This window comes from Protopterus annectens, chromosome 4.part0, assembly GCF_019279795.1.
Source record: "Protopterus annectens isolate FY-2018-M chromosome 4.part0, PAN1.0, whole genome shotgun sequence".
NCBI classification, from domain to species: domain Eukaryota; kingdom Metazoa; phylum Chordata; order Ceratodontiformes; family Protopteridae; genus Protopterus; species Protopterus annectens.
In genome coordinates, this window is record NC_056733.1 from 904157724 (window position 1) to 904176736 (window position 19013).

At 42.4% G+C, this 19013-nt stretch overlaps 1 protein-coding gene across 1 annotated transcript in view; it reads right to left on the reverse strand.

Annotated features, from left to right (window-relative positions):
- Positions 1-19013, reverse strand: part of DEPDC5 (DEP domain containing 5, GATOR1 subcomplex subunit) — a 2513958-nt gene that overhangs the window by 1581376 nt on the left and 913569 nt on the right. The window lies entirely within an intron of this gene.

A 19013-nucleotide genomic window follows, 5' to 3' on the forward strand; every position in this document is an offset into this window, starting at 1 on the left:
GCCTTTCAGTTTATAGCCTGCTACAGACCACCCTCCCAAACTCAGGAACCCCACTCAGCTTTCCTGAGAACATGAAGGTCTCTCCAAACACCATTATATTGGGTGACTTCAACTACCCATACATTGACTGGGTAAACTATTCAAGCCCACACACCCTCGCCCAATGGTTCCTAGAATTTATAAACTCAAATGCTATGGAACAACTGGTCACCACCCCCACAAGAGGGGAAAACATATTGGACCTGTTCAGCAGAAACATAGGGACTCTATGTTCCACACCAGAGGTATACCCCTCACTGGTAAGGTCAGACCACAATTTAACCTCACTGGACATCCATATCCCGTCCCCACCCCCAGCCAAGGTAACCATGGTGAAGAACTTCTCAAAAGCAAACTTCACACTTCTCAAAACCGAGGTGGTATCCTTCAAAGCCCCTGGGCCAGTGGAAAATATGGCTCAAACCACAGAATCCTTTACAAATGCATTCTATGGACACCTACAGGAATGTATGGATCATGCTATCCCAAATAAAACCAAGACTCACTCCTCCAAAGGCAGGAGACCTGTCTGGTGGACCCCGGCCATAAATAAGCTATACAACAAAAGGAGGAAGCTACTACATGATAGAGCAAAATCCCAAAAAGGGAAGTCATCTCTGATCAGTACTAGCAAGAAGCTACGATCCCTCATAAAATCATCTAAGGCCAGCTTCGAAAGAAAAATTGCACAAGATACTAAAGACTGTAAAATTTCATAGTACTTTAAAAATGAAGACAGATACATTTCTTTCTCTCTTTCAGTGGCTTTTATTAACTACAGTACACATGTGCAGAAGCCTCATGGAAAGTACCAGGGAGACTCCCAGAACAAAGAAATAAACAAGCTTATATACTGGTGATATTGCTGACAGTACAAAAATATAAAACTGGACCAATTAGATTACTACAAAGGGCAATTAACCAATCAAAGGTTTACCCATAAACATAAGACAATTCACATCATCATATCTCTAGGCAAAAGAGAAAATCAGATATACTTCCATAAAAGGCACATGTCCTGCCTTCAGGGAGAATCTAGCTTGTTCAGTAATTTTCCATTGTTCACAGTTCAGAGTTAACAGTACTCAGTACATCTCAGTTTATACAAACTGTCACATACTCAATTCCCTTGAAACGCATGCTTTGGCTGTTCATATTCTACAATCCCCCATTTGATGCTGTGTAAGCATCATCATTTAACCTGTCATACATTTGCCACAGATCTAGCATAACCATGCTACTGGTCTCTTCATCATTGAGAGACATTTTCATTTCATTATCTACAGTCATAGGTGCAGGCATATAAAATGTAGGCACTCTTTTCACAGTTTTTGAAGATATCAATTTTAAGATCAGTGCTTTGATTAGAAATAAGACAATGAAAGCAACAATTGCTAATACTGCAATTAACAAGATCAGCTTCAACAGTCTACCACCCCAGCCTGAGAACAGGTTGGTTAACCAAGCCCATGTTGAGCTATCAGCCTCTTTGGCCTCAGAAAGTTTGGAAATTCTCTGAATCAGTTTAAGGTGACTCTCAATTTCATGCTGATTGTCAGGAATAAAAGTACAGCACTCCTCCTGGATTAAAGCGCAAGTTCCTCCTTTTGCCACTAGGGTGAAATTGAGGGCCATATGGTTTTGGAGTACTACAGCCCTCATGGCAGTCAGTTCATCAGTTACTAGTTCTAGGGCAGAAAATGTAGCATTGCTCAAGATTTCGAGCAGTTTAGATAACTTTCTCAGTTCCCAGATTGATTTCACTGCTCCGTATGACGGGATTATACCAGCCCATGATATTACATCATCACCCAAGTCCATATGGGACAGTCCTTTGGTACTAGCATGAGCCAGGTTGTGATGATAGATCCATGAACTTTACCTACCAGATTGGCAGGCTTCTTGACCTCTCAAACGTTCCGAATTTTTCCCTTAGGTAATGTAGATACATGTCGGATAGCTGGAACTAGGTACCCCAGGAAACAGCTGCCAGACCAGTTTCCTGGTAGCCATTTATATGCTTTTCTTCCACACACAAAATAACAGTTCTCTACTTTGATGGTGATATTGATAGGCTTAAAGCAATTCTCAGCATTCTGCTGCCCTTCAAATATTTTCCAGTAGACAGTTTCTATTTTCCGGGAAAAGTTAGAGTTTTTCACAATTCTTGATATAGGTGAGAAATCGGTTACACAACCCCATGCAGTGCAGTTATATACCACCATTTTGTTGCAATGGCTCCACCCTACCTTGATTTTATCAAGTTTCTGGAAACACACAGTTCCATTTTGACGGACAGACAACTGTAAGGCTACTTTGTGTTTCAAAATAACTCTTGATGTGTTATAGATCAGATTCGTCCATGTCTCTTTAATCCCTAAGGGAACTATATTTAGCATCAATCCCCCATGAACCATAGGAATGGCAGTGCAGCTCCAGCAATTTGAAACATTAAGGGTGATGCATAAGTATATTTTATAGCTTGGTAAGTTTTGAATAGTGGATGCCATGCAGTTCTTTTGGCATGAGGTATTACTGTAGCGGAAAATAGGAATGGCCACAGTAAAAATATAAGAACAATAAAAATAACCACCAAGATTGTTGTACAGTACCTCAGTGGGAATGGTGGTCTCGGTGGTATGGTATTAGGATGGAGAAGTGTTCCGAATGAAGAAATGTCAGACATTGTTAGGTGCAGGAACAGTATGGCTGAGAGTACGGGAAGCGATAGGTGGAGATTCTGGAGCCGTGAAAGGTAGAGGTGTTTGATCTTTGGAAGTGACGACCTTCTTAATGTGGGATATATGAATCCAGGTTGGTGAGCCTTGTAATCGTACTGCTGAAGAGGTTGTCAATAGAACCAGGTAAGGTCCTTTCCAACGAGGTTGTAGTGCCGTCTTTCTGGAAAAAGACTTGACGTACACCCAATCGACTGGTTGTAGTTTGGAAGACGTAAAAGTATCAGGGTTATGTTGTGCAGCTGCTACTTGGTGGTGATAACACTGTAAGAAAGAAACAAAAGAAGTGCAGTATACAATAACATCATGATCAAAGGCATCGTACTCAGAAAAGGGTGGTGGTGGAGTCATGGGCATTCGCATAGGTCGGCCCATTAGAATTTCATGAGGAGAAAGACCTTTAGTAGGATGTACTTGTTCTTTCATAGAGAGCAAAGCTAGTGGTAAGGCCTGTTTCATTAGTAATTTTTGCTAGTCTAGTTTTCAGTGTTTGATTCATGCGTTCTATAATTCCAGATGCCTGCAGTCTATATGGACAGTGGAATTTTAGAGTGATGCCCAACATAGTACACAGTGAGTCAATTAATTGAGCTGTAAAATGTGTTCCACGGTCTGAATATATATAACAAGGAATACCAAATCGAGGTATAAAGTCATAACAAAGTTTCTTAGCAACTGAGATAGCATCATTTTTCGCACAAGGGTATGCTTCTAACCATCCAGAAAAAACATCAACAACAGTTAAAACATATTTAAAACGTGCACAAAGTGGTAATTCAATAAAATCCCATTGCAAAGCACAAAATGGTCCCAATGGCTTTGGTAAGGGTTGTACGGGAGCCATTGTGCCTTTGGAAATATTGTACTGTAAACAAATGGAGCATTTGCTCACAAAGTGCTGTACAGAAACATAAAGCTTTGGGGCAAACCAATCCTTTTGGATTTGTTTTATTAAAGCTTGTACCCCAACATGGGCTGGCAAATGATAAGCTTTAATGAGGGAATTTAGCATGGATAGGGGCAGACCAATTTGCCATCTGGATGTTGCCAAATTAAATCAGATCGTTTAAAACAATTTTGAGCCAGCCATGTTTTTCTTTCTGATTCTGAGACCTCATTCTGTAAAGCTTTTAGTACTGTATCATCAAAAGTTTTCATAGGTTGTAATGGCTGCAAAAAGTGACCCTGAATAATTTGTGATAAAGCAGCCTGTTTAGCGGCCCAGTCAGCAAAATTATTGCCTTTACTCTCGAAAGTGTCATTGGATTGATGGGCTGCACATTTAACAACAGCAATTTCAGAAGGTAACAATGAGTCTTGTAATAAACTATTGATATAAAAATGTTTTTTAACGGGTGTTGAGGAAGATGTTAAGAACCCTCGTTCTTTCCATAATATACCAAAATCATGAACAACACCATGGGTATAACTGGAATCAGTATAAATAGTAACAGACTTGTCTTTAGCTAGTTTACATGCATGTGATAATGCCACTAATTCTGTGCCCTGTGCAGAGGCGAGAGTAGGTAATTGTACTGATTGCAATACTTCAGTCAGTGTGCAGAATGACCAAGCAGCTTGGAATTTTCTGGAGTTTGTTCTTAAACAGGATCCATCAACGAAAAGAACTAAATCAGGATTTTGCAATGGAGTATCAAATAAATTCAACCTAGGAGAAAGAACAGAGTTAACTACTAACACACAATCATGTGGTTTGCTGTCGTCTGAGGTTGGTATTAAAGAAGCAGGGTTTAGTAGTGGGCAGAATTTAATTTGTAAAGCAGGATTTCCCATTAAACTTATTTCGTACTTAGTGAGGCGTGCATTTGAAAGATATTGTGTTTTAGTTTTCAGAAGTAAGGCTTGAACAGCATGTAGGACTGCTAGTACAGTGTCATGTCCCAGGGTTAGTGGAGCTGCCATATCTACCAAGATGGCAGCAGCAGCCACAGCCCGTAAGCAAGCTGGATAACCAGAAGCAACCGGATCCAATTGAGTGCTATAGTAAGCAATTGGTCAGTATCCTCCAGTGCGTTGCTGGGTTAAGAGACCCAGAGCAGTCTTATTTCATTCGCAACAAAAGAAAATGAAAGGTTTAGAATAGTCCAGTAACCCTAAGGCAGGAGGATTTACCAGGGCTGTTTTAATTGCCTGAAAAGCCTCATCATGCTGTGATGTCCAGCGTAGAGGGTCTGTAATGTCCTTTTTCAGGAGTTGCAACAGAGGGGTGGTAATTTCTGAAAAATTAGACACCCACTGTCTGCAGTATCCTGCCAGACCAAGGAACCCTCTAAGTTGCTTCTGGGTTACAGGATGAGATGCAGTTTGAATAGAGCTGATACGGTTTGGGAGTATCTGATGAGAACCCATTTTAATTATGTGTCCTAAATACTGTACTTTATCTTGACAATATTGTAATTTTGATTTATTTACTTTAAATCCTCATGCGGCTAGAAATTTTAAGACTAAAAGAGAATCTTCTTTACAGGCGTTACTGTCTGGGGAGGCTATAAGTATATCGTCTACATATTGGACTAGTACTGAACATGACGGTAGCTGTAAATCTTGTAATTGCCTATGCATTTCCCTTGAAAATAAAGTCGGAGATTTTACATACCCCTGGGGCAATTGGGTCCAAGTATACTGCTGCCCTTTGTAGGTAAAAGCAAACAAATATTGACTATCAGAATGTACTGGGATAGAGAAAAAAGCTAATGAAATATCTATTACTGTAAAACATTTAGTTGTAGGTGGGATACAACTTAAAATAGTGGCAGGGTTTGGCACAATTGGGAATACAGGCATAACTGCTTTGTTAACTTCCCGTAAATCTTGCACAAATCTGTAAGCTTGTTTACCAGGTTTCTTTACTGGTAATATTGGAGTATTACATGGGCTTGTGGTGGGTACTATTATCCCTTGTTGTGCTAGTGCAGAAATAACAGGGGCTATACCAGAAATAGCCTCAGCCATCAGAGAGTATTGTGGTACTCGTGGCAATTTTGCTCCAGGTTTTAGAGTTATTTTTACAGGGATAGCTGAAGTCAAAAATCCTACATCGTTATGAGTTGTCCACAAGCAAGAGGGCAGGGAGTGTAAATCTTCATTTCTGTTACAATCTGACTGAATACACATTGATTGCAATGTCATAGTATCATCCAAGGCTGCTAGAGTAGTGTCCTGTTGGTCTGAAGGTACTTGGAGATAGACTTCATCAGCTGTGCAAAAGATGGTGGCCCCCATTTTGCACAATAAGTCTCGTCCTAATAAATTTAAAGGCACCGATGGTCCTACTAAAAAGGCATGACTATCCTGCAATGGTCCCAGAGTTATTGAGACTGGAACGGTTTCAGAATACTCGATAGGTATACCGGAAACACCTACTCCTTTAGTCACTTTATTAGAAAGTGGAATATTCATGGCTGTTCTGCTAGTTAGCATAGATTTAGTTGCTCCGGTATCAATCAAAAATGGATATGGTTTGTTTTTAACTAGTAACATAACATGTGCTGTCCGGTTAAAGAAACTCCAGCTCTACTCAGTGGCATACCGCCTGCTCAGAGGCGATCTGTGCCTGACATATAAAGCCATGTCCAACCCGGAATTAATGGACATGCTGCACCTCAGAAAATCCAAATCCCATCGAGCTACACGCTCGAGAGACTTGAACCTCAGCACTGAAATAAATAGGACATGCTGGAGGGACAGATTCATAGCTGTTTAGCTGTTTAAAACTTTCATTTAAAGGCTCACTGCTGCTTTTCAGCTGGGAGTAACACTTCTGCAGTTTGTTCTAAGTAGTGTGGATATTTGTAGCATTTCCATATTCAGGCTTGTATTTGGGCCTAGTGTTTGTGGAGGCTGTGTGTCTGAGTACATAATTCAGGGACATCTTGTTTTAGCCAAAGCCATTAGGCATTTCAGTGAGAGAGACTTGTTTGAGGTCATTGGCTGACTGAGGTCTCCTGGACTACAGCTTAGACTAAGCACCTCATTGGTTCTTTTGAGATTTCTTTCTTAAAACTGTCTCAGGTTTCAACTTTCTGTTACCTAAGAAGCTCAGTTGTGAGTGTTCAGCCATTTTACAGTGAGCTTATCGAAGGAAGGACACTCAGCAAACTCGAGCTACAATATATAACATTAAGTATCCTGGTTTTGTTTATTTTGTTCTTTATTTCTTTGTTGTTTATAGCACTTTGTGTACTGTGTATTTTTCTAGCTAGTTTCACTGTGTGTGAGGTATTAACTGGAAATTGTCCACCCTTATTAAGCATCTGTTGGGTTGTTTGTTTATGATAACTTGTTGCAGTTAAACTCTTTTTTCTAGTGGCTCCTTTAGCTGTTTAAAACTTTCATTTAAAGGCTCACTGCTGCTTTTCAGCTGGGAGTAACACTTCTGCAGTTTGTTCTAAGTAGTGTGGATATTTGTAGCATTTCCATATTCAGGCTTGTATTTGGGCCTAGTGTTTGTGGAGGCTGTGTGTCTGAGTACATAATTCAGGGACATCTTGTTTTAGCCAAAGCCATTAGGCATTTCAGTGAGAGAGACTTGTTTGAGGTCATTGGCTGACTGAGGTCTCCTGGACTACAGCTTAGACTAAGCACCTCATTGGTTCTTTTGAGATTTCTTTCTTAAAAACTGTCTCAGGTTTCAACTTTCTGTTACCTAAGAAGCTCAGTTGTGAGTGTTCAGCCATTTTACAGTGAGCTTATTGAAGGAAGGACACTCAGCAAACTCGGAGCTACAATATATAACATTAAGTATCCTGGTTTTGTTTATTTTGTTCTTTATTTCTTTGTTGTTTATAGCCCTTTGTGTACTGTGTATTTTTCTAGCTAGTTTCACTGTGTGTGAGGTATTAACTGGAAATTGTCCACCCTTATTAAGCATCTGTTGGGTTGTTTGTTTATGATAACTTGTTGCAGTTAAACTCTTTTTTCTAGTGGCTCCTTTAGCTGTTTAAAACTTTCATTTAAAGGCTCACTGCTGCTTTTCAGCTGGGAGTAACACTTCTGCAGTTTGTTTCCCACCCTCCTCCCTGTTGGTATATTTATAGTTGGTGGCTTTGCAGTTGCCGCCTAGTGTAAATTTGATCTGGGACCCTCCTCCCAGTCTAGCGTCATTACCTCATTCTACCCAGTACAGGAGAGCATTTGAGAAGGCCAATCAGCTTAGTTTCTGCTACTCCTTTCTCTCTTTCCTTTCTCTCTTTCAAAAAAATATATATATATATATATATATATACTGTATTTGTGTTTTTCTTACTTTATTTTGCTCTTTCGTCATCTTAAAAGTACTCAATTGTATTTATTACTGCTTGGTGTAACTCATTGTAAGCCTTTTAGTTTAAGCACCTGGGCTTCAGACCAGTTTTACATTAGGAAGGTTTGTGGTCTGCACTGTAGTGGCAGAACAGGTAGCTTACATCCTTCTAAGTTGGGAACTGCTGATTGAGGGCTCAGTGTCTGTTATTCTAAAAGTGTATTAATTCTGGTTTAAGCACTTGGGCTTGAGGCCAGTTATTTTACATTAAGAGGGTTCGTGTTCTGCACTCTTGTGGGAGGAGAGGCTGGACTCTGTCCTTCTGAGCTGGGAATTTCTGGTTAAAGCTTATAGTGCCTGCATATTTGAACTGCTTCTTACTGAAATTGGTACACCTCGTTTGGCATAGACTAGATCCAGACCTGCTGAATCTAGCTTTGTTTGTATAACTTGAGCACTAATCCAGGCATTTTTAAAGTATTCAGTTGTATTTATTACTGCTGGTAGTAACTTGATTAAAGTGTAGCTATCATTTCTAAGTCTTTTGGATTAAGCACTTGGGCTTCAGACCAGTTGTTTTACATTAGGAAGGTTTGTGGCCTGCACTGTGGTGGCAGGACAGGCAGCTTACATCCTTCTAGGTTAGGAACTGCTGATTGAGAGCTCAGTGTCTGTTATTCTAAAAGTGTATTAGTTCTGGTTTAAGCACTTGGGCTTCAGGCCAGTTATTTTACGTTAGGAAGGATTGCGGTCTGCACTCTTGTGGGAGGAGAGGCTGGACTCTGCCCTTCTGAGCTGAATAAGCGACTTTTCTTGATACTAAGTATAATTTTTGTTGCTTTCCACATCTGAATACCTAGCGACTGTATTTCGCCTGCCTTTCTGTTACACTGAAGCTGTTTTTACTGCATTTAACTTAATATTGCACTTGGAATCCTTGTTTGTTACTATTTGACTGTATTTGTAGCAAATTCTTCTGTGTAAGCTGTAGTAGCTGATTCATAGCATTTATAAGTGTTTGCTGTACCTGTTTCTGCCTGTTCTGTGAAAAAAAAGAAAAAAAAAGAAAAAAATATCTCTTGTTTTTCCTGCTTTACTAGTTTAGTCCAGTTTCAGAGTTGCTGATTCCTGGGCTTTGGTTGTAGTTCCTGTGTACTGTTTCCTTGCCTTATTTGGGGGAGAGGAAGTTACCTTGCTTACCAGTGGGAGTGGGAAGCATTGAGCTGCTTTGTCCAGTTTTGTGAGGTTTCAGCCAGTAACTAGTAGTTTATTGGTCGTTTTGGGCCAGTTTCTAGCTTTTCCAGCCCCTGGTATAAAACGCGTAAACGCGTTAAGCTGATTTAAGCGAGCTGCCACTGTTGCACACTAGGGCAGCCGGTTAGGCAGGTTTAAACTATTCGGCTACCTAAAGTCCACTCTTCAAATTTTCCCTTAAAACTACCCTCCTCGAACTATACTACTGATCTAATCAGCTTATCCTATAACTAAAAGATCATCTCCACTTGACTCCAAGTAGACTATTCTCTATCTGTTAAACCTAGCACTTGCTCCTACAGTACTTATTACCTTGATACGGCACTCTTGTCATAGATAGTACCCCAAAAAGGTAACCCCCATTTCTCGGTCACCCACGCCCCTGAATCTTTTTAAAGTTTTTGTCTATCCTTCTAGCATGTCGAGGATCAGTTGCTAGTGTCCTCTCCTGCTCAGCTGGTGAACCTGGGAATACTGAGGCAATGTTACAATTGCCTCATGTACACAGACAACCCTCTCCTCCTCCCACAAAACACAAATACATGCGAGATGCAACTATACGGCCAAACTGGAGGCTGAGCTCTCTCAACACAGGACTGGCAAGACCAGTCAGGAGGAGAAGGTTACCACACACACTATAGACCCAGTCTCATATAGCACCATTACAACCTCAAATCATACACATAAACACACAAAGACATACTCGGAGGCTCTGATCAAAAATCTACCAAAACAGCAGAGGCCACCAAAGAAGACACCCAAACAACCACCACCTCAGAACACAACACCTGCAACACATAGACCTCACAGTCAGAGTGTCAAACAGTCACAGCCCTTAAGGCCAAACACAATGCCAGACACACTAGTCATTGGTGACTCCATAGTCAGACACACTGATGTCCCGCTCACCAGACTGAGTAAGGAGAAGGTCACAGTAAGCTGCCTGTCGGGCGCTAGAATCCGCCACATAACGCAAGCACTCAGGTCTCTCAACAGCAAGTACAAATATGACTCAGTCATTGTCCACGCTGGTGTAAACGACCTGAGACGCACCTCCTGGACTACATGAAAAGAGACATTGAGGAGCTCTCTGACTATGTAGCCCAGGCAGGTATGACCCTGACCTTGAGCAGTATCCTACCTTCACCAAGAGTGATGCCACAATACAGAGATAAGATGATCAGCTTTAACAATTGGCTTAAACACTGGTGTCATTCAAAGGGGATCCAGTATCTGTCTGCCTGGGATGACATGCTGGACAAGCCACGCTGCTTCAAGGGACGGCTTGCACCTGTCACCCTGGGATTCGGATATTGGCAAGGCTCTTGCCACCCCATAGTGCCTTTTTTAGGCAAGGCTCAAATTCTAAACCTACCACCCTAGAACACAAAAAAGGGAAAAAACTAAGGGTAATGCTGCTCAATGCCAGAAGTCTCAATCTCAAAATGCACGACTCGAGGCCCTTCTCAGTATGGAGAACATCGATGTCTGTGCTGTGACAGAAACCTGGTTCAAGGCTCCTGAGAGCACCCCAGCGCTATCAGGTTTTACCTCATATCATGCGTTCCGCCCCAAAATCCGGACAATACCAAGAAAGGAGGGGGGGTATCCATATTCATTAAGGACACCCACACCTCAAGACTGGTGGCAACGCACGATGCATCGGAGACCATCCAGGTGCAATTAACCATAGGCAAGACTGCTCTGCAAATTGTAGCATGTTACAGGCCACCTCACAAACTCAGGAACCTCACATGGCCTTCCTGAAAACACTAGAGGGGATAAATGTCTCACCAAACACCATCATACTAGGTGACTTCAATTACCCTAATATAGACTGGGAACACTACTCAAGCCCAAACACCTAGCCCAAAAGTTCCTGGAATTCATAAACTCAAATGCCATGGAACAACTAGTCACCATCCCCACAAGAGGAGATAACATACTTGATCTCATCATCACGAACATGGGAGCACAATGTTCAACACCGAAGTATACCCCTCACTGGTGAGATCAGATCACAAACTAATCTCGCTGGAGGTCCTCATCCCACCCCCACCTGAAATAAAAAAGACCACAGTAAAGAACTTCTCAAAAGCCGACTTCACACTTCTAAAGACTAGTGTGGTCTCCTTTAAGGCCCCGAGCTGGTGGAAAACAGTACTCAAGCCGCTGAATCACTTACAGACGCCTTCTACCAGCACCTGCAGGACTGCATGGATAAGGCAATCCCAAACAAAACAAAGACTCTTAGTACCAAAGGCAAGCGTCCAGTCTGGTGGACCCCAGCCATAAACAAACTCTACAATAAAAGGAGGAAGCTACTACAAGATACAGCAAAATCCTTAAAAGGTAAGACACCCTTGATCACTATAAGTAAAAAACTAAGAGCTCTCATAAAATCATCCAAAGCAAATTTCGAGAGAAAAATAGCTAAAGACTCAAAAGACAATCATAAGGCCTTCTTTAGCTATGTTAGACACCTAGGAGGAAACTCCCAGATATGCTCAGAACTAGTTCAAAATGATGTGAAGATTACTGATCCTACAGACATTGCCAACATACTGGCTGACAGGTTCAGTGCAAACTTCTCCCCCCCCCAAAAGGAGAGATATCTATACCAAACGATTGCAGCCCCCAAACATCTCCAGCGCCCAAGTGAGAACTGCTCTCTCCAAAGCAAAAACACAGCATCCATGGGACCTGATGGTGTCCCCGGCTGTGTGCTCCACGAACTCAATGAGGAATTAAACCCACAGCTAGGACAGCTGTTTAATCAAAGTCTTACCTCTGGATACGCACCCAGGAGTGGCGCACTGCAACTGTGGTCCCACTTCACAAAGGCGGTGCCTCCACCGACCCTGGAAATTACCGCCCATTAGCCTGACAAGCCTTATCTGCAAAGCCATGGAGAGGATCATAATGGACCTCATAAATAAAGACATAGGGAATTTGCAGACTTTGGATCCAACCCAGTTTGGCTTTGTCAAAGGCAGATCATGCCTTTTAAACTTGGTTGACTTCTTCAAACAGTCACCAAAGCCATTGACGAGGAAAGGCAGTCCATACAGCCTACCTCGATCTGGCTAAGGCCTTCGATACAATACCCCACTCGGGTATCATTGAAAAACTCATCAGCTTAAATGTTAACCCATACATCACAAGATGGGTTGCAAACTGGCTGAGTGACAGAACCCACAGGGTCAGAGTTGCTGGCGCCATGTCAGACTCAAAACCTGTCACAAGTGGTGTCCCACAGGGCTCAGTCCTGGGCCCACTCTTGTTTGGCATCTACTTTTCCGAAGTACAAGCAAACACAGGAGGGTTATGGCTGACAAAGTTTGCAGATGACTGCAAACTGGGCCATAGTAGAAAACACATCTGACACAGATATCCTTCAGAAGGGTCTCACAGAAACGGATAACTGGTGCCAGAGCCACGGCCTGAAGTTAAATGCCAAAAATGCATAGTCATACCTTTTGGGAAAAACAAGGTTACCCCTAGCTACCAAATAGGTGGCAATCCACTGAGCACAGAAGAAGTTATCAGGACCTGGGGACCCAGGTTGATAGTAGTCTGTCATTCGACACCCATGTAGCTAAAGTAGTTAGGAAGACTTTCTACATTGCCCACCTTATCATGAAGGGATTCTCATCTAGATCAAGGGAGGTCATAGTCTCCCTTTACTCATCACTCATCAGACCAATGATTGAGTACAATGCCCCATTTGGGATGTATCTGACCCGACACCTGCAGCAGCTGGAGAGGCCACAAAAGTTCCTCACCAAAAGGATAAAGGGTCTCAAAATTCTGTCCTATGCTGCCCGACTGAAAGAACTCCAGCTCTATACAGTCGCCACCGCTTGCTCAGAGGTGACCTTTGCCTAACATACAAGGCCATGTCAAACCCAGATTTGATGAATATGCTTCACCTCAAAAAATCTAGATCCATCAGAGCCACAAGGGCGGAAGACTTAAACCTCGACACGGCTATTAATAGGACGTGCTGGAGGGATAGATTCATTACCCAAAGACTCCCTATGCTGTGGAACAAAATCCCGGTACATGTGAGGCAGAGCACCTCGCTGGCCTTGTTCAAGAGAAATCTTGACCAATGGATGGGAGATCGCAGATATACCCCAGGGATTACCTCAGTGTCACTGCTCGACAGAGGCACAGCAAAATAATGGGTATAGTTCCCCATACTAAAGGGGTGGCGTAAGCCACAAAACGATGGGCTAGGCTTGTAAATGCCCTCGGGCAGATAGCCTAGTATAAACCTATGAACCTATGAACCTATAACCCAGAGGCTCCCTTCACTCTGGAATAAAATCCCAGTCCAGGTTAGGCAGAGTCCCACATTGACTCTCTTCAAGAGGAATCTTGATGAGTGGATGGGAGATCGTAGGTTTACCCCGGCTATCACTTCCGTGTCACTGTTAGACAGAGGCACAGTATACTAACCTCAAAAAAAGGCATAGCAAAATTAATTTAAAATGGGTGTCGAAAGCCAAACACACTCTGGCTAGGCTTATAAATGCCCTAGGGCAGATAGCCTAGTATGAACCTATGTGGCCCGTCCTGATCCACAGGAAGGAAGGGGTACAGCTGCTGTTGTTTCTGTTCAGGGAACCTTCATTGTGATTGTTGTCGAGGGTTTGGCATCCAGTTAGAATTCCATTGCTGTAGCACCTCAGTGTATGGTGCAGGTTGCTCTGCCAAATATGGACACTCATTTTTCCAGTGGCCTGTCTGGCCACAATTGAAACATTCATTCTGATTATTTGGATTCTGGGTTTGGGTGGGTTGTGTACCTTGATAGTTTTTGTTTATTGTGAGTAGCTGGACTGTGACCTCTACCCCTCCCCATCCCCACCCTCTACCTCAATGACCGGGTTGGCCCAGAGCATTACACATTTGAATTTGTGCTTGTACTAATTTTTCCTAAAAATCCTTTTCTTTAGCCAAATGGTCAGATAGGTATTGTACTTGCTGGACAAACTCATACAGGCCCAGACTGGGCCAATTCAAACATACTTTTAATTTATCTCTTACTTGAGGGCGTAACCCATCCACAAAAGCAGCTGACAGTCCACTCTGTGCTGGCCCTTCGGTGGGCTCTGGGTATCCGGAATATGCCTCAAAGGCATCAGTAAGTAGTTGTAAATATTCATCTATAGGTTCGTCTTCTCTTTGTAAGACTGATTTAATTTTAGACCAATTTGGGGTAGGTGGCACTATGACGATAATAGCATCAACAATTCGTCTAACCACTTCAAAACCGTTTTCCCCTTGTGTGTTATGTTTTGGTATTAGGGTGGGGACATTAGCATGATCCCCATATATGTTTCATCAGATCAGCTGGAACAGCGTATTGGAAGACAGCTTTAACTTCTTCTATAGTAGGATTTTGTAAAAGTGTGTCCAGCCAATACCCGTTGAAACTTTGCTGGGTTATTACGAATGGGTGGAAGTGATTTGGTAATAGCTTGAAAATCAACTGCCAACCACACCCTAGGTACGACAGTAGCCGGTTGTTCCGCATCTCTGGCATGTGCTGGATTTGGAACCTCCCTCAGTGGAAATACTCCTGCTTAGTCCGACGAGCTCGTGCTCGAATCGGAAGTGAAGCTTTGAGGAGATTTATCTGGATTAATGTAATCATCCCTATCCTTAACCACAATTGGGCATTGCTTATAATATTTACCCTTGTGTGAATAAACTGTTTTCCTGTTTTGAGGTATTTTCGGCTGACTGGACCTAGGGTCAAAAAGCATTTGCACTTTTCTTTTGTGGTGTTTCTTAATCTTAGAGCAGGTCACTCTACTGGATGATTTGCCTGTATCTATTTGGTGAGGTTTTTCTATAGTTAGGCGACTAGGCTGGACTCCTATCACCTGATCTCCCAGTCTGGGGTCCTGAATGATTTGCTCTTCCATCCACGGGCCTTCACTCGGTATTGTAGAACTAACAGTTCCATCCTGTAGTTGTGAAGGTTGATATTGCAGTGGAGGAGCCGTAGGGGGTGGGGAGAACCATGGATTATCATTCTAGTATCTGTAGTTTATTTAATTCTTGTACTGAATATAATCCCTTAAAGGGTGGGCCTTTTAAATGTTTACCATTAGCTATGTCTAGATTCTTAGGAGTTTGTCGCAGTTCCTTTATCTGCTCTTTTAACTTTTGTTGACTATCCTTAGGACTAACGACCAAATCTTTTTCCTCGTTCTTTTGCGTCACACATCCAATCATTAAAAGCTGCCCAGTATAACCCTGGTATTTTTCCTTTCTTTGTTTTCATAAATTAGTCAGAACATCTTTATTAAAACTACCATTTTCAGGAAAAGCAAGATCGCTGGCATCCTTAGTAAGGGCGATCCACTGATCTAAAAACATACAACTGTCCCAGGACACCTGATAAAACATATAAACAGCTAGTGTACCTTTTTCCTGGCTCATTTTTCCCCGCACTCACTCCCATTTTCACTCAGTACCCCACTATCACTCTATGAGCTATACCTGTTTACAAGTTTAGCTAAAGCATTATGAAAACATAGTTACCCACCCTCATACAAAAAGCTATACCTGTTTGACACAGGTCTAGCTAAGACATTATAAAAACGTCTTTTTCCCCCACTCTCATTCCTCCTTTCATACATATGAAGCCAGTTTATTTTCCAGATTAAACCCACTCTCATACTGCGCATTTAAAGCAGAAAAGAAATGCATGCCACTTACCTTCGATTGAAGTAGAGAAATCATAACTGTCGGAAATTCTTTTCATAAAATAGGGACAGAAAAATGAAAGAAATACCACAGAAAAATCTGTTGTGGGCCCTTTTAGCAGTATTTCGTTCAGTTCTCAACTGCTGCAGCTTGCTCTTAATTCAGATCAGAGTAAACGGCACCAATTATAAAATTTCATAGTACTTTAAAAATGAAGACAGATGCATTTCTCTCTTTCAGTGGCTTTTAACTACAGTACACACGTGCGGGAGCCTCATGAAAAGTACCAGGGAGACTCCCAGAACAAAGATATAAACAAGCTTATATACTGGTGATATTGCTGACAGTGCAAAAATGTAAAACTGGACCAATTAGATTACTACAAAGGGCAATTAACCAAAGGTTTACCTGTAAACCTAAGACAATTCACATCATCATATCTCTAGGCAAAAGAGAAAATTGGATATACTTCCATAAAAGGCACATTTCCTGCCTTCAGGCAGAATCTAGCTTGTTCAGTAATTTTCCTTTGTTCACAGTTCAGAGTTAACAGTACTCAGTACATACAAACTGTCACTCAATTCCCTTAAAACACATGCTTTGGCTGTTCATATTCTACAAGGCCTTCTTTAGTTATGTCAGGAACCTGAGCAGCAACTCCCAGATATGCTCAGAGTTAGTGCAAAATGACAAAATACACTGAACCCACAGACATTGCCAACATCCTGGCAGACAGGTTCAGTGCAAATTTCTCCCTCCACTCCCCCCAAAAGAGCAAATCTCCATCCAAACAGTTTAGCCTCCCAGACATCACAGATAAAACAGGCAAGAGCTGCCCTCTCCAAAGCAAAAAACACAGCATCAGTGGGACTGGACGGTGTCCTGGGCTGAGTCTTACATGAGCTACAAGATGAACTTAACCCTCACATTAAGTCACTGTTCAAGCTCAGCCTTACTACTTACCCAGAGAATGGCGTACAGCAACAGTAGCCCCACTCCAAGGGAAGTGACACAACAGACCCCAGGAAGTATTGCCCTACAAGCCTGACTAGCCTGGTCTGCAAAGCTAATCATGGAACTCAAACAATGACATCAGCAACCTTCAGACACTGGATCCTACCCAATTCAGCTTTGTTAAAGGCTGATCTTGCCTTTTGAACCTGGTTGACTTCTTTGAAACAGTTACCAGGGCCATAGACAAAGGGAAGGTAGTCCACACAGCCTACCCGGACCTCACAAAAGCCCTCAGGAATCATAAGCTCAATTAACTTAAATATCAACCCTTATGTCACAAGATGGGTTGCAAACTGGCTCAGGGATAGAACCCACATGGTCAGAATTGCAGGGGCCTTGTCAGATTCTAAACCAGTCACAAGTGGCATCCAAGGTTCAGTCCTAAGACCTCTCCAGTATTTATTTCTCTGAGGTACAGGCAAACACGGGAGGACTATGGCTGACCAAGTTCGCAGATGACTGCAAACTGGGTGCCATAATACTCTCCGGCTGACCAGCATCCTCCAAAAGGGTCTCAAGACAGATAACTGGTGCCAAAGCCATGGCCTGAAGCTAAATGCCAATAAATGCATAGTCATCCCCTTTGGGAAAAACAAAGGGCCCACAGATTACCACTTAGGAGGTAATCCATTAAAGGAGGTAATCCATTAAGTACGGAGGAAGTAATTAGGGATTTGGGGACCCAAGTAGATAGTAATCTCTCCTTTGACAATCACGTTGCCAAAGTGGTTAGAAAGACCTTCTATATAGCCCACCTCATCACAAAAGGTTTCACATCTAGATCAAAAGAGGTCTTTGTGCCACTATTCACTCAGGCCCATAATTGAATACAATACCCCATTTGGGATGTACCTTACCAGACACCTGCAGCAACTGGAAAGACCCCAAAAGTACCTCACCAAGAGGATCAAGGGACTCAAACAGATGCCCTATGTAGTTAGGCTAAAGAAACTCCAGCTCTACTCAGTTGCTTACCACCTACTCAAGAGGCAATCTGTGCCAGACATATAAAGCCATGTCCAACCCAGAATTGGACATGCTCCACCTAAAGAAATTCACATCCCTTAGAACTACACTCCAGAGACTTAAAACCTCAGCACAGAAATAATAGGACATGCTGGAGGGATGGATTCATATCCCAGAGACTCCCTTCACTCTGGAACAAAATCCCAGTCCAGGTTAGGCAGAGCCCCTCACACACTCTTCAAGAGGGATCTTGGAAGAGTGGATGGGAGATCATAAGTATACCCCCGGGATCTCTTCTGGGTCCCTGCTAGACAGAGGCACAATAAAAGGGCTATATTCTGTGACCTACTATTCAAGGCACAGTCTACAAATCTAAAAGGGTGGCGAAAGCCAAACACACTCTGGCTAGGCTTATAAATGACCTAGGGCAGATAGCCTAGTATCAAACCTATGAACTTAGACCCTTTGCACATCAGAGCCCATATCAGCACTACTAGATCTAAAGACCTACATTTTGCTTTCAATGTAAAAAAGAGACCAAATATGCATCTCGAATTCCCACTCTGGAACAGGGTCCCCCATCCATGGGGAACAAGCTCCTCCCCAACACTAAGTGAGACCACTGGATAGAAAATTCATAGTCTGGCACCCACATCTCTGATAAGAGGCAGACAGATAAAACAGCCTTATATAGTCAGACAACTTGAGACATTGTGGGTTGAAAGGCTAGGCTTAAAGGCCCTAGTAGTAGCCTGCTAGGCATGTAGTAACCTAGGAGCCTATGATTCCCCAGGTGTACCTCCCAACCTTTTATTGCAAGAGGTTTGGACAAAGCCTATAGGGGCAGCAAAGGCCAAAAATAGGGACATTTTATATTGCTCTCAAGCTTAGAAAGTTGCCCTTAATCAGGTTTGTAATAGCATACATTTTGTGAAGGATATGAAGTCTGAAACATGTGCAAGCCATTGGTTAGTGACTTCCCATTCTCAGTGATTTGCCAGAATGTTTTTTTT